The sequence below is a fragment of the Haemaphysalis longicornis genome, unplaced genomic scaffold (assembly GCF_048455015.1).
Source record: "Haemaphysalis longicornis isolate Haplotype H1 unplaced genomic scaffold, Haemaphysalis longicornis Haplotype H1 scaffold_7, whole genome shotgun sequence".
NCBI lineage: Eukaryota > Metazoa > Arthropoda > Arachnida > Ixodida > Ixodidae > Haemaphysalis > Haemaphysalis longicornis.
Genome location: NW_027526422.1, coordinates 150951774 through 150965189, shown reverse-complemented (window position 1 = coordinate 150965189; position 13416 = coordinate 150951774).

Genomic DNA, 13416 nt, shown 5'->3' with positions numbered 1-13416 from the left:
CGACCTCTTCAATTCGCTTGAAATTTTTTACCTCATTCCCGCATATATGTAATGTGCGGATTCACAAATATTTTCGGCGGAAAAAATTTTGGCCGACTGAAAAAAAATTTGGAACCCACCCACGTGGACCCCGGCCACTACCTGCCCATGCGCCGCGGCCAAATTTAGCGACGTCTAGCAAAAAATATACTAATCAGGCGAGAATGGTAATTTTTATGCTTAATCTACGCCTGGTGTACATTTCGTTCCCAAAATATGGTTGGCTAGAAGAACATATATTTTTTGTTGCAAATTTCCAAATCTTGCTCAGAGCGCATTTTGTTGTGTACTTTGCGGGCCAGTATTATCGTAAGTAATGGAGCTAGAGCGTTAAAATTTCAGTGAGGGCTGCTCCTGGCAAGCACAAATAAGGGCCGTAAATATAGTGTCTGTGCACACTACGGTTAAAAAATAAATGGCGCACAATTGTGAAGAAAAAACTAAAACACTGAGTTCAGAGGCTTATTAAAAAAAAACACTTCTTCGATTTTGCTGAAATTCTCCCCAGATGTTAACCTGTGAATGTACTTCAATGATCATTAAAACATGTTGCATCATTTTGTTCCTGACGCGCTTACAGGGCGAGAAAAAAGCCTGGTCGGCCAGGTCTTCACACGATCCTGAGACACGAAACAGTGAGAGCAACTTCCAGTGAATGTGCAGACGTTTGATCATTTTTTTGTACCAAAGGCAAACTGTTACTTATTGATAGTATTACAGAGAATTCAGAAGCAAAACTGAAATTTTTATGTGAATTTTGGAATAGAAATAAACAATCTGCGCACCGCTAAACGTGTACTCTTCGAAGAAAAAACGGAGGAACTCCAGATTCACGCGCATTAAAAAAAACGCTTCTTCAAGTTTTATGAAGCATTACACAGATATTTTCCTCTAAACGTACTTTTGTGAGCCCTAGAAATGTCGTGCGTCATTCTAAGCACAGCGCGGATACAGTCGTGCGGTGGCGAAACGGCTGCAATGTATGGTGGTAAAACGCGCGATTTGAAGGTTTTCGGGTCTACTTTTATAGCTTCCTCTAGATTTCCCCAACCGCGGTCACTCTTTGTCTTACATTATCAACGCTCTTTTTTTGTGCGCACTGCTGCCGTGATGCGCTGTATTTGGTTCATAAGATCACCTATTTGACAAGGTGCACGCAGTCTTGTTTTTTAACTCGCCTGGACGTAACTTTCGTTCGCCTGAAATCAAAGGTTCAACGGAAGCCCGTCCGGTCGGCAGCACACATGGCAAGTATTAAAAACGGACATCGGCCACACACGACCCCGGCGCGGGTAACGTCTCCAGGTAGCACGCCCCTCTTCGGTCCTTCTCCGGACACACTGGTTCAATCACCGAATTACCGACCAAACAGGAAGGCAAACGCCCTTCAGCCCGGTGGGGTCCGGGACGACACATGTGAGATCTTCATTTTTTTGTTTGAGTCGAGTGTTTTTTTGGCTTTTTCAACCGTATGCGGCGGCGGGGACTTGGCTGACAGAAAGAGCGAAAGAGGGGACTGGAAGAAAAGGGGCTGCATGCGTTCGAACGGTTACAAGTTTTCAGTTCTGTCACATTGGGAGAGTGCCTTGCGCTACCTCCCCACTATTTGACTACGGTCGCATTTTAATCTTCACTTCATCACTTTTTATTATTCCTTTTAAGTATTCTGATTTTATTATTCTATTTGTATATATTTAGCTTGTTACTCAGTCTCTTTTGTCATAGTTTTGTGGTTGCAAGCGATGACATCTGCCATATGACTCTGTGCATGCCTGCTTGGCTTTAGCAAAAATCAGGCTGTGGGTAGACGACAATCTGCCACTGTACTCCAAGGTGACTTATGTGAGTGACGGAGCTGCCAGTCACTTTAAAAACAGGCACCAGTTGCATGAGTTTCATTGCGTTTCACCAGCTTCATGAAACGCAATGGGTATTCTCCGCAACAGGGCACGGAAAGAATGCCTGCGACGGAGTTGGGGGAATCGTCAAACACCAGGCGACACTTTACAACCTAAGAGAACAACTAAGAGATGCGATTCAGACGGCAAAAGACATGGTAACTGTGTTGTCTGAGAAGATCAAGGGCGTTCACTTCATATACCTCGAGGGGAATGAAGTTTCCAGCCATCGCGAAACAAAAAAGGAAGAATGGCGAACAGTGCGTGCCTTTCCCGGCATACAGTCCTGGCACGTGTGGCGTTTAAGGAAGTCATCAGAAGCAGATATATGCGAACTAAAAGAAGCGAGGACTGTTTGTGCCCCTTTGAGGAAACTGTGAACATTGATGCAGCAAGCAACGTGTAAATAAACAGCTAGTAGCTGCACTGTATTAATGGGGTGCCGATGGAACGCTGTCATCTCAAACGTTGACTTCGTTAATGTTTCCTGGCTATTCTATTCTCCTTATCTCAGAAGGTATTCTGCCCTTTCTACAAAATAAATAAGGGAAATCTGCAGAAAATCACAATCGTCGTTTTATGTCTCAGCTCCTTGTGACGAGCATGCTTGACAAGGCTCTTTTGCTTTTCAGTGATCAAAATGATGCGAGTTTTTTTAATGGCTCACGCAATTAAAGTAGGAGGAAAATATCCGTGGAAAGCTTCATAAAACTCGAACCAGGGTTTTTTTTTAAATGCGCGTGAATCTGGAGTTCCTCAATTCTTCTTTGAAGAGTACACGTTTAGCGGTGCGCAGATTGTTTATTTTCGTTCCAAAATTCACATAAAAATTTCAATTTTGCTTCTGAATTCTCTGTAACACTATCAATAAGTAACAGTTTGCCTTTGGTACAAAAAATTATCAAACGTCTGCACATTCACTGGAAGTTGCTCTAACTGTTTCGTGTCTCAGGATCTTGTGAAGACCTGGCCGACCAGGCTTTTTTCTCTCGCTGTAGGCACGTCAGGAACAAAATGATGCAACATGTTTTTAATGATCATTGAAGTACATTCACAGGTTAACATCTGGGGAGAATTTCAGCAAAATCGAAGAAGTGTTTTTTTTAACAAGCCTCTGAACTCGGAGTGTTTTAGTTTTTTCTTCACAATTGTGCGCCATTTACTTTTTAACCGTAGTGTGCACAGACACGATATTTACGGCCCTTATGTGTGCTTGCCAGGAGCAGCTGTCACTGAAATTTTAACGCTCTAGCTCCATTACTTACGATAATACTGGCCCGCAAAGTACACAACAAAATGCGCTCTGAGCAAGATTTGGAAATTTGCAACAAAAAATATATGTTCTTCTAGCCAACGATATTTTGGGCGCGAAATGTAAACCAGGCGTAGATTAAGCATAAAAATTACCATTCCCGCCTAATTAGTATATTTTTTGCTAGACGTCGCTTAATTTGGCCGCGGCGCATGGGCAGGTAGCGGCCGGGGTACACGCGGGTGGGTTCCAAATTTTTTTTTCAGTCGGCGAAAATTTTTTCCGCCGAAAATATTTGTGAATCCGCACATTACATACATGCGGGAATGAGGTAAAAAAAAATTTCAAGCCAATTGAAGAGGTCGACCAGCCATGCTTTGTTCGATCTTATCTGAAATGACCCTTGCGTGGATTGTTGCGCTAGTTGGTTCACGTACATAATTTTAAAAACTTTGCGCTAAAAGACGGGACAAGGGAGAGATCGTCGGTGTAGTTATCTCCTCTCTTCCGTCCTTCAGGGCGAAGTTATTTAATTATGGGCCAACCAAGCTGTGCAGCTTTTTTGTAGTGCATAAAAATATCCGAATTTCCAAGGGGGGGCAGCTGCCCCCGCTTGCCCCCCCCCCCCCTTCCGGACGCCCATGTTTACAGCGTTATATATTGGTATGTTAGATATCCTTCTCGGAAGGAGCCGAGATTCAAATAGGGCACCGGAAAGGCGTCCGTCCCCATTTGTACGAGAGAGTGTCTTTCGCCTTGCTAAAAAGACGCTCCGCTGGCGCGGATGAGGGCAGGGTTGTGTTGAACATAATGAGGAACTTTTTCATTTTCGGGTACCCTTCGAATGCTCCTGCATTACCGGAACGCATGGAAAGGGAATGAAGAGGCACGAGAAAGAAGGCGCAGCTCTTTCGAAGCGTTGTTTCCTGCGCGTTCATAGATTTCCAAAGCTCAGAGACTCTTTGGGCATTGGAACTCCACTTGGTCACCTTCTTTTCTTGGTTAACTTTTTATGCCTTAAGAGAAGCGGACAGGCTATATCGTAGTCAAAAGTAACTGACAAAGCAATGAGTAATTTTCAGGAAAACACTGGCCTGAATTAATTCATTACATTACTAAATTACCGACACTCAAAATTAGTTATTTACATTACTCATTACAGCAAAAAGTAATTTAATTACTGTAATTAAATTACTGTAATCTCATTACTGCCAAGTCTGGTAGATATATTCGCTTACCACTTGCACTGCCTTGCCACCTATCTCAAACCGCTGTGCTGTACCGAGTTTATTAAGCATTAGTTTAGTTTTCTGCATATTAATTTTCAGGCCCACGATTCTACTCTAGTTGTCCAGAGCGGTAACTTGCAGACTTGGCAGTAATAAAATTACAGTAATCAAATTACAGTAATTAAATTACTTTTTGCTGTAATGAGTATTGTAATGCATTACTTTTGAGTGTTGGTAATTTAGTAATGTAATAAATTACTTCAGGCCAGTAATTTTGTGGAAATTACTCATTGCTTTCCCAATTAGTTTGACTACGATATAGCCTGTCCGCTTCTCTTACATCATAAACAGTTGACCAAGAAAAAGTGGCCAAGTGGAGTTCCAATGCCCAGACCAATGCCCAGAGAGTCTCTGGGCATTGGCACTCTACGAATACGAAGGAAACAACGCTCAATATATATGTACACGGGCGCCCTGCTACCGACATTGTGGTTCCTTCAACGATCGCTTCACAGTCCTCGGGAACTGGGATACTGTACGCCGTTTCTTGATGCCATCAAAAACGGCGTCGCAAAAAGGTACGTTGCTGACAGTCTTATTATGTTATGAACAATATTAAATTGTTCGGCGCTGCTACAATCTGAGGTCTTCGTTGTTGGTGCACAGCGTAGACGTCCAATTATTATGATTTACGGGACGTATTGTTGAAATCATCAAACCCAACTAATAGTTACACAATTATCATGACTACTCGATGATATTATAAGATGGTATGCTAATTGCTCCTTGCGCAGTTCACATATGAACAACATTTGGCTTCTTTTTTATCTCAACGTATGGCATGTTTGACGTATCACAAGCCCAACAAAATTACAATCAACAAAAAATAAAATTATTCCCTGTGCAGCCATTCACTTCACTCATTGATGATATTGTTCCAGATTCTCGAAACCCCTCGAAGACCCAAACAACATGGTTGCAGCCGCAACCCGTCCCCGCTTCAAATTGGCGTGGCTCGACGACGAGCGCCTTGAGGGGAAAAGCTGACAGCTGGTTCGGAGCCACTTCGACGAACTCTTTCCCAGCGAGGACAGTACCGGAAGCAACATGGCAGAGTTCACAGGCGCCGGCGATGGCTTCTTCAAGATCAGGAGGACCGGGCCAATTCAGTCGCCAAGCGATGAACTCGAGCGTTGGAGGAGTAGCGGCATCGCTGATCTTACTGTTTTCGAAGGGTACCTGAACATGAAAAAGTTCTTCATTATGTTCAACACAACCCTCCCTCATCCGCGCCAGCAGAGCGTCTTTTTAGCGGGGCAAAAGACACTCTGTTGTACAAGCGGGGACGCCTTTCCGACGCCCAGTTTGAATCGCAGCTCCTTCTGAGATGTAATAAAGATATCTAACATAACAATGTATAGCGTTGTAAATAAACTGTACATAAGTTAGTGTATAAACAAATATTTTTTGGGATTGCAGTGTATGTGTATGAGTGTAAATAAAGTGTATATGAGTTGGTAGTGTATGAGTGAGGAATTTTTGTTAATTTCAAAGTAATTTCATCACTTTTGAAAAGTAATGGTAAGGTAATGTCATTACTTTCGGTCACCTGTAATTTGTAATGTAATTTAATTACTTTTTAGAAGTAATTTTGCCATCTATGGCGGTAAGCATGCTTTTCAATTCGTCCCCCGAGTTACTTAGCAAGGCACCGTCATTAGCTGATCTGAGGTTACCGAGGTTGTAAAGGAGTACGGGAGTGTAAATCAACGGCAACTAACCATCAAATACCCGCGGCTGCTCGATTAAATCATTAATGCAGTAGTTTACGCAGTACTTAATTGCAAGGAGGGGAGGGGGCGACGAGTCAGCGCTAAACAAGAGGGGGGATGTAGAAAGCCATAGAAAAAAATTTACACAAATAAAACTACAATGAATTCGAAATGAAGTCCCACTCGACATAACTGTCTGTTCATTGTTCCCGCTCTGAAATTTCAAAATGGCAGATCTTTGTGATGAGAACATAGATCGAAGCCGCGTGCGGTTGATGCGTAGCCTATCCACACAATAATTTTCGGTAGACACTATTTCTTTACCGGCACATTTATTTTCGTCTTTCATACACCACCGGGGGATCACATTGCTCGGCCCCGACCCCTGCGTGCGCCATGGGGTGAATGCAACCGAAATTATACTGAAATTGCCAGTGAAGAAGTCGCTACGAAGAAGTCGCCAGTGAAGAAGTCGCAAAGTGATATGTTAATTCCTATTTCGAAGTAAAAGGGACGATCAAACACAGTTTTAAAGCAAGTTTCATTACATCACGTAATCTGCTATTATCCTGGGTTCATAGAATTAAGGAAAAGGAACCATTAATTAACATTTGTTCAAGCCGCATCTCTTGCGTCATCAGATTACCTTTTATAGAGAAGGTGTTTATGGCTTGGGTTGCGTGTATTTTTTGTGCGCGCCCACAAATCTTGGGAAGAAGAAAGCCTTGCGGCAAAGCCAACTTCATCGTGAAAGCTCAGCAGAAAACGGCTTTTACTTTTGTTTTCTATAAAGAAACAATTATATGGCAAGTGGCCACTAAGACCAGGGTAGCATTATCCGAGTTTCGTTTAACTGACCTAATTAATTCACAGTAAAGTTTTACACGTCACAGAATTCCCGTATACACGGGCACTTACAGGTAGATTATAGTTACAGGAAACTGCTGTAACCCTTGTTTTATCGAAACAATCCCGCTACAAGTCATGTGACAACAACCGCTAAAACGACTATACCACAATAGCGAGTTTCAGAGTCCTCTCTTGCCGTTTACTGGACTGCCTAATTTCAGAGCGCAAGATGTTCGAAAATGAAAGAAAGAAGAAATAAAGAATTTATTTGTCCTGAGTCTTTACAGGGGCGGGATCAGAGGCTATAGGGTTTACAGCCTGAGAAGGGCCTCTGCACCTAACTACAGTTCACAAACAGGGCACTTATTAACAATAATCAAATATAATATCGCAGCATTTCACTCAATAACACACACAATAAAAATTCATACAATTACAGAGTAAATCTTAGAAAACGGGCTTTCACATAAAAAAATAAAAAAGTGACTCATATACTTTTTTAAAAACTCGCACGATTGCAGAGTAGAACCTCACAACAAACATAACATCGGCGTTCACATAACAGTTGTATCACGCAATACACATTAATAAGGAAAACATTTTAAGTAAATATACTTTATTATATATATTCAATGTCATGGCATAAAAGGATGGACTTCATTTCGGTTTTAGAATGAATATGATTTGTGTCTATGAGACCATGTAAACGATTTAATAAGGCAAGTGCTTCATCCTCGATGTGCTGTTTACCGTAATTTGTCCTCACAGTTGGGGTTATCCTGCAGAGATGACGCATGATGTATTAAAAATTCTTATTTTAGGGTGTGTTCTGAAAACTCTGAGGATAATTTTGCTGAACCCATGTAAAAGCCTAAAATAATACAGTTGTGTTATTTTTAGCATCGAGTATTTTTTGAAAAGTGGCTTAGTATTTAAGTCCCTGATGAGGCCATGATATTGTTGGAAGGCTCGGAGGACTCTTTTTTTGCATAATCAGTAGTTTTTGATAGTTCGTTTGTGTGGTAGTACCCCATACCAGGATACAATATTTCTTTTTCAAATAAAGCAATGCATAATACAACTCCATTTGTAGCCGTTTTGGTACATCTGGGCTGAGTTTGTATAAACACCCGGCAGTTCTACTAAGCTCGATAGTTAATTTTTGTATGTGTGTGTTCTATGTCAAGCCTTCGGCAAACCATACGCCTAAAAACTTCTGATGTTCAATTTGACTGCCCTAAAAAAATTGTTGAATTTCATGAATGCGGCTTATTAATAGGAGCAAATACAATTTATTTGGTTTGACTGACGTTTCGTTGCAGTTTGTTTAGACTAAGCCATCCAGACAGGTGGTGGAGGTAGTTATTTATTTATTTGAACCTGGTGTTCAAACCTGGTGTTCAAGTTTTAGAATAGATGTACCGGTAAAGAAAATGTTCGTATCATCTGCGTACATAATTAGCTTGGGAGAACATGGGATATCACAGAGGTCATTTATATAAATTATAAATAGCAGAGGACCGAGTATTCACCCCTGCGGTGCTCGTCTAGTTATGTTTCCAAACCAATGTATACCAGTAAATTCTAACAACCATTTTCCGTAAATCATCATTCGGTTGTAGATTAAATCTTCCGTTTGCGAGGGTTCTTGTAGTGCGTTGATAAAGTTGCATCTGAAGACGCGTTAAGTGAATAATTGCTTTTTAACTGTCTTGCTATAGCGATGACTGCTGTCTTTACATTACGTAAATGTTCGCACGGCAGTATTTCCGTATCTGCAAGCAATTAACGACTTGCTCGGCCCGGAGTTATAACTACTTTCTCTCAGCTATAATTTCTTCCGCAACCGTCAGATGGAGTCGCTGCACGTGAATTAAGTCAAACTACCCGCGTACGCAAGTAAAGGTAAAAAAGGCCATGCTCCCCTCCCTCTCCAACCTCCTCGAATAAGCGTCGCACTAAATTTACCTGTGAGAAAGTAACGGCTATCATTTTAGGCCGTACCTTTCGGGGATTTCCACGTGGCACGCAGTAGCAAGCACAAAATCATGAGCCATTTCACTCTGTGAAGTGTCAAAGCTGAGGTGACAGAGTTTGAACAAGCGTACCGACTGGAGTTAACAGTAGATTCTTTGTGACTGCTGTGGAGCTGCGGTCGTGGCCCGAACCCGGGCCTTGCCGTAGCACGTGGGCCGTACTGCTAAGAAAATAAGCGGAGGCGACAACGCCAACGGTGCGGCGCCATTGTCGCGTACTCAGCCAGCAGAGTTAAATGTTTCTGCCCAGGCAGACGCCATTTCACGCCTCGGCAGATGCCTCCACAGGAAACATCCACCTGTAAATAAAAAGACAAACAAACAAACAAAACAGAAAACAAATGCACAAACACATGCGCGTCCGGAAGGCGGGGCAAGCTAGGGCAGCTGCCCCCCCTTGGAAATTCGGATATTTTTATGCACTACAAAAAAGCTGCACAGCTTGGTTGGCCCATAATTAAATAACTTCGCCCTGAAGGACGGAAGAGAGGAGATAACTACACCGACGATCTCTCCCTTGTCCCGTCTTTTAGCGCAAAGTTTTTAAAATTATGTACGTGAACCAACTAGCGCAACAATCCACGCAAGGGTCATTTCAGATAAGATCGAACAAAGCATGGCTCGTCGACCTCTTCAATTGGCTTGAAATTTTTTTTTACCTCATTCCCGCATGTATGTAATGTGCGGATTCACAAATATTTTCGGCGGAAAAAATTTTGGCCGACTGAAAAAAAAATTTGGAACCCACCCGCGTGTACCCCGGCCGCTACCTGCCCATGCGCCGCGGCCAAATTTAGCGACGTCTAGCAAAAAATATACTAATTAGGCGGGAATGGTAATTTTTATGCTTAATCTACGCCTGGTTTACATTTCGCGCCCAAAATATCGTTGGCTAGAAGAACATATATTTTTTGTTATAACTTTCCAAATCTTGCTCAGAGCGCGTTTTGTGATGTACTTTGCGGGCCAGTATTATCGTAAGTAATGGAGCTAGAGCGTTAAAATTTCAGTGACAGCTGCTCCTGGCAAGCACACATAAGGGCCGTAAATATCGTGTCTGTGCACACTACGGTTAAAAAGTAAATGGCGCACAATTGTGAAGAAAAAACTAAAACACTCCGAGTTCAGAGGCTTGTTAAAAAAAACACTTCTTCGATTTTGCTGAAATTCTCCCCAGATGTTAACCTGTGAATGTACTTCAATGATCATTAAAAACATGTTGCATCATTTTGTTCCTGACGTGCCTACAGCGAGAGAAAAAAGCCTGGTCGGCCAGGTCTTCACAAGATCCTGAGACACGAAACAGTTAGAGCAACTTCCAGTGAATGTGCAGACGTTTGATAATTTTTTGTACCAAAGGCAAACTGTTACTTATTGATAGTGTTACAGAGAATTCAGAAGCAAAATTGAAATTTTTATGTGAATTTTGGAACGAAAATAAACAATCTGCGCACCGCTAAACGTGTACTCTTCAAAAAAAAATTGAGGAACTCCAGATTCACGCGCATTAAAAAAAAAACCCTTGTTCGAGTTTTATGAAGCTTTCCACGGATATTTTCCTCCTACTTTAATTGCGTGAGCCATTAAAAAAACTCGCATCATTTTGATCACTGAAAAGCAAAAGAGCCTTGTCAAGCATGCTCGTCACAAGGAGCTGAGACATAAAACGACGATTGTGATTTTCTGCAGATTTCCCTTATTTATTTTGTAGAAAGGGCAGAATACCTTCTGAGATAAGGAGAATAGAATAGCCAGGAAACATTAACGAAGTCAACGTTTGAAATGACAGCGTTCCATCGGCACCCCATTAATACAGTGCAGCTACTAGCTGTTTATTTACACGTTGCTTGCTGCATCAATGTTCACAGTTTCCTCAAAGGGGCACAAACAGTCCTCGCTTCTTTTAGTTCGCATATATCTGCTTCTGATGACTTCCTTAAACGCCACACGTGCCAGGACTGTATGCCGGGAAAGGCACGCACTGTTCGCCATTCTTCCTTTTTTGTTTCGCGATGGCTGGAAACTTCATTCCCCTCGAGGTATATGAAGTGAACGCCCTTGATCTTCTCAGACAACACAGTTACCATGTCTTTTGCCGTCTGAATCGCATCTCTTAGTTGTTCTCTTAGGTTGTAAAGTGTCGCCTGGTGTTTGACGATTCCCCCAACTCCGTCGCAGGCATTCTTTCCGTGCCCTGTTGCGGAGAATACCCATTGCGTTTCATGAAGCTGGTGAAACGCAATGAAACTCATGCAACTGGTGCCTGTTTTTAAAGTGACTGGCAGCTCCGTCACTCCCATAAGTCACCTTGGAGTACAGTGGCAGATTGTCGTCTACCCACAGCCTGATTTTTGCTAAAGCCAAGCAGGCATGCACAGAGTCATATGGCAGATGTCATCGCTTGCAACCACAAAACTATGACAAAAGAGACTGAGTAACAAGCTAAATATATACAAATAGAATAATAAAATCAGAATACTTAAAAGGAATAATAAAAAGTGATGAAGTGAAGATTAAAATGCGACCGTAGTCAAATAGTGGGGAGGTAGCGCAAGGCACTCTCCCAGTGTGACAGAACTGAAAACTTGTAACCGCGTGTAATGCGCGTGAATCTGGAGTTCCTCTGTTTTTTCTTCGAAGAGTACACGTTTAGCGGTGCGCAGATTGTTTATTTCCATTCCAAAATTCACATAAAAATTTCAGTTTTGCTTCTGAATTCTCTGTAATACTATCAATAAGTAACAGTTTGCCTTTGGTACAAAAAAATTGTCAAACGTCTGCACATTCACTGGAAGTTGCTCTCACTGTTTCGTGTCTCAGGATCTTGTGAAGACCTGGCCGACCAGGCTTTTTTCTCGCGCTGTAAGCGCGTCAGGAACAAAATGATGCAACATGTTTTAATGATCATTGAACTACATTCACAGGTTAACATCTGGGGAGAATTTCAGCAAAATCAAAGAAGTGTTTTTTTTAATAAGCCTCTGAACTCAGTGTGTTTTAGTTTTTTCTTCACAATTGTGCGCCATTTATTTTTTAACCGCAGTGTGCACAGACACTATATTTACGGCCCTTATTTGTGCTTGCCAGGAGCAGCCCTCACTGAAATTTTAACGCTCTAGCTCCATTACTTACGATAATACTGGCCCGCAAAGTACACAACAAAATGCGCTCTGAGCAAGATTTGGAAATTTGCAACAAAAAATATATGTTCTTCTAGCCAACGATATTTTGGGAGCGAAATGTAAACCAGGCGTAGATTAAGCATAAAAATTACCATTCCCGCCTGATTAGTATATTTTTTGCTAGACGTCGCTAAATTTGGCCGCGGCGCATGGGCAGGTAGTGGCCGGGGTCCACGTGGGTGGGTTCCAAATTTTTTTTCAGTCGGCCAAAATTTTTTCCGCCGAAAATATTTGTGAATCCGCACATTAAATATATGCGGGAATGAGGTAAAAAAATTTCAAGCGAATTGAAGAGGTCTACCAGCCATGCTTTGTTCGATCTTATCTGAAATATAGTATTAACTTCTGTGTGTGCTATCGTGCACCTTCCACACCAGTGGGATTTTGTACTGACCTCCACGACACTTTAAGCGCCATTCATACCAAATTCCCTCATAATCCTATCTTTCTTTTCGGGGACTTCAATTTCCCTGATATTACTTGGTCCTGCCCCTCCATCACTAGCGACAAATCCTGTGAATCGACTAATTTCTCAGAACTTTGCTCGAATTTTTCATTAACGCAAGTTATTACAAAGCCAACAAGAGTAACATCTTCTACGTCCAATATTTTAGACCTGCTACTAACTACCGCCCCAGATTTTGTTTCAGACGTAACTTACCTACCGGGTATCAGCGATCACATCCTACTTAATATTTCATTGAACTTACCATGCCGTAAGTTCCCTAATAAAACTAAGGTTATCTATAATTATGCTAAAGCAAATTTCCGCGCTATTAACGATGGCTTAGAACAGTTCCTGGATAATACTTTTCTTGTTGACTTCGATAAACAGTCGGTTAATGATAATTGGTGCATGTATCGAAATGTCCTCCACAGACTAATTGAATCGCATGTTCCACGCAAAGTTATTACAACTAACCGCCAGTTTCCTTGGTATACTCGCGCTTTAAAACGGCTTGCCCAAAAGAAAAGACGGCTATTTAAAAAAGCCAAGCTTTCTGGAAGACCCGAGCACTGGTTAGCCCTACGGACGGCCAGTGAGTCGTACAAAAACGCTTTAAAAGATGCGAAGAAAAAATTCATGAATGTCACGTTACCGTCGCTTTTATCAAACGATCCCAAAAGATTTTGGAACACTGTGAACGAGACGGACCGC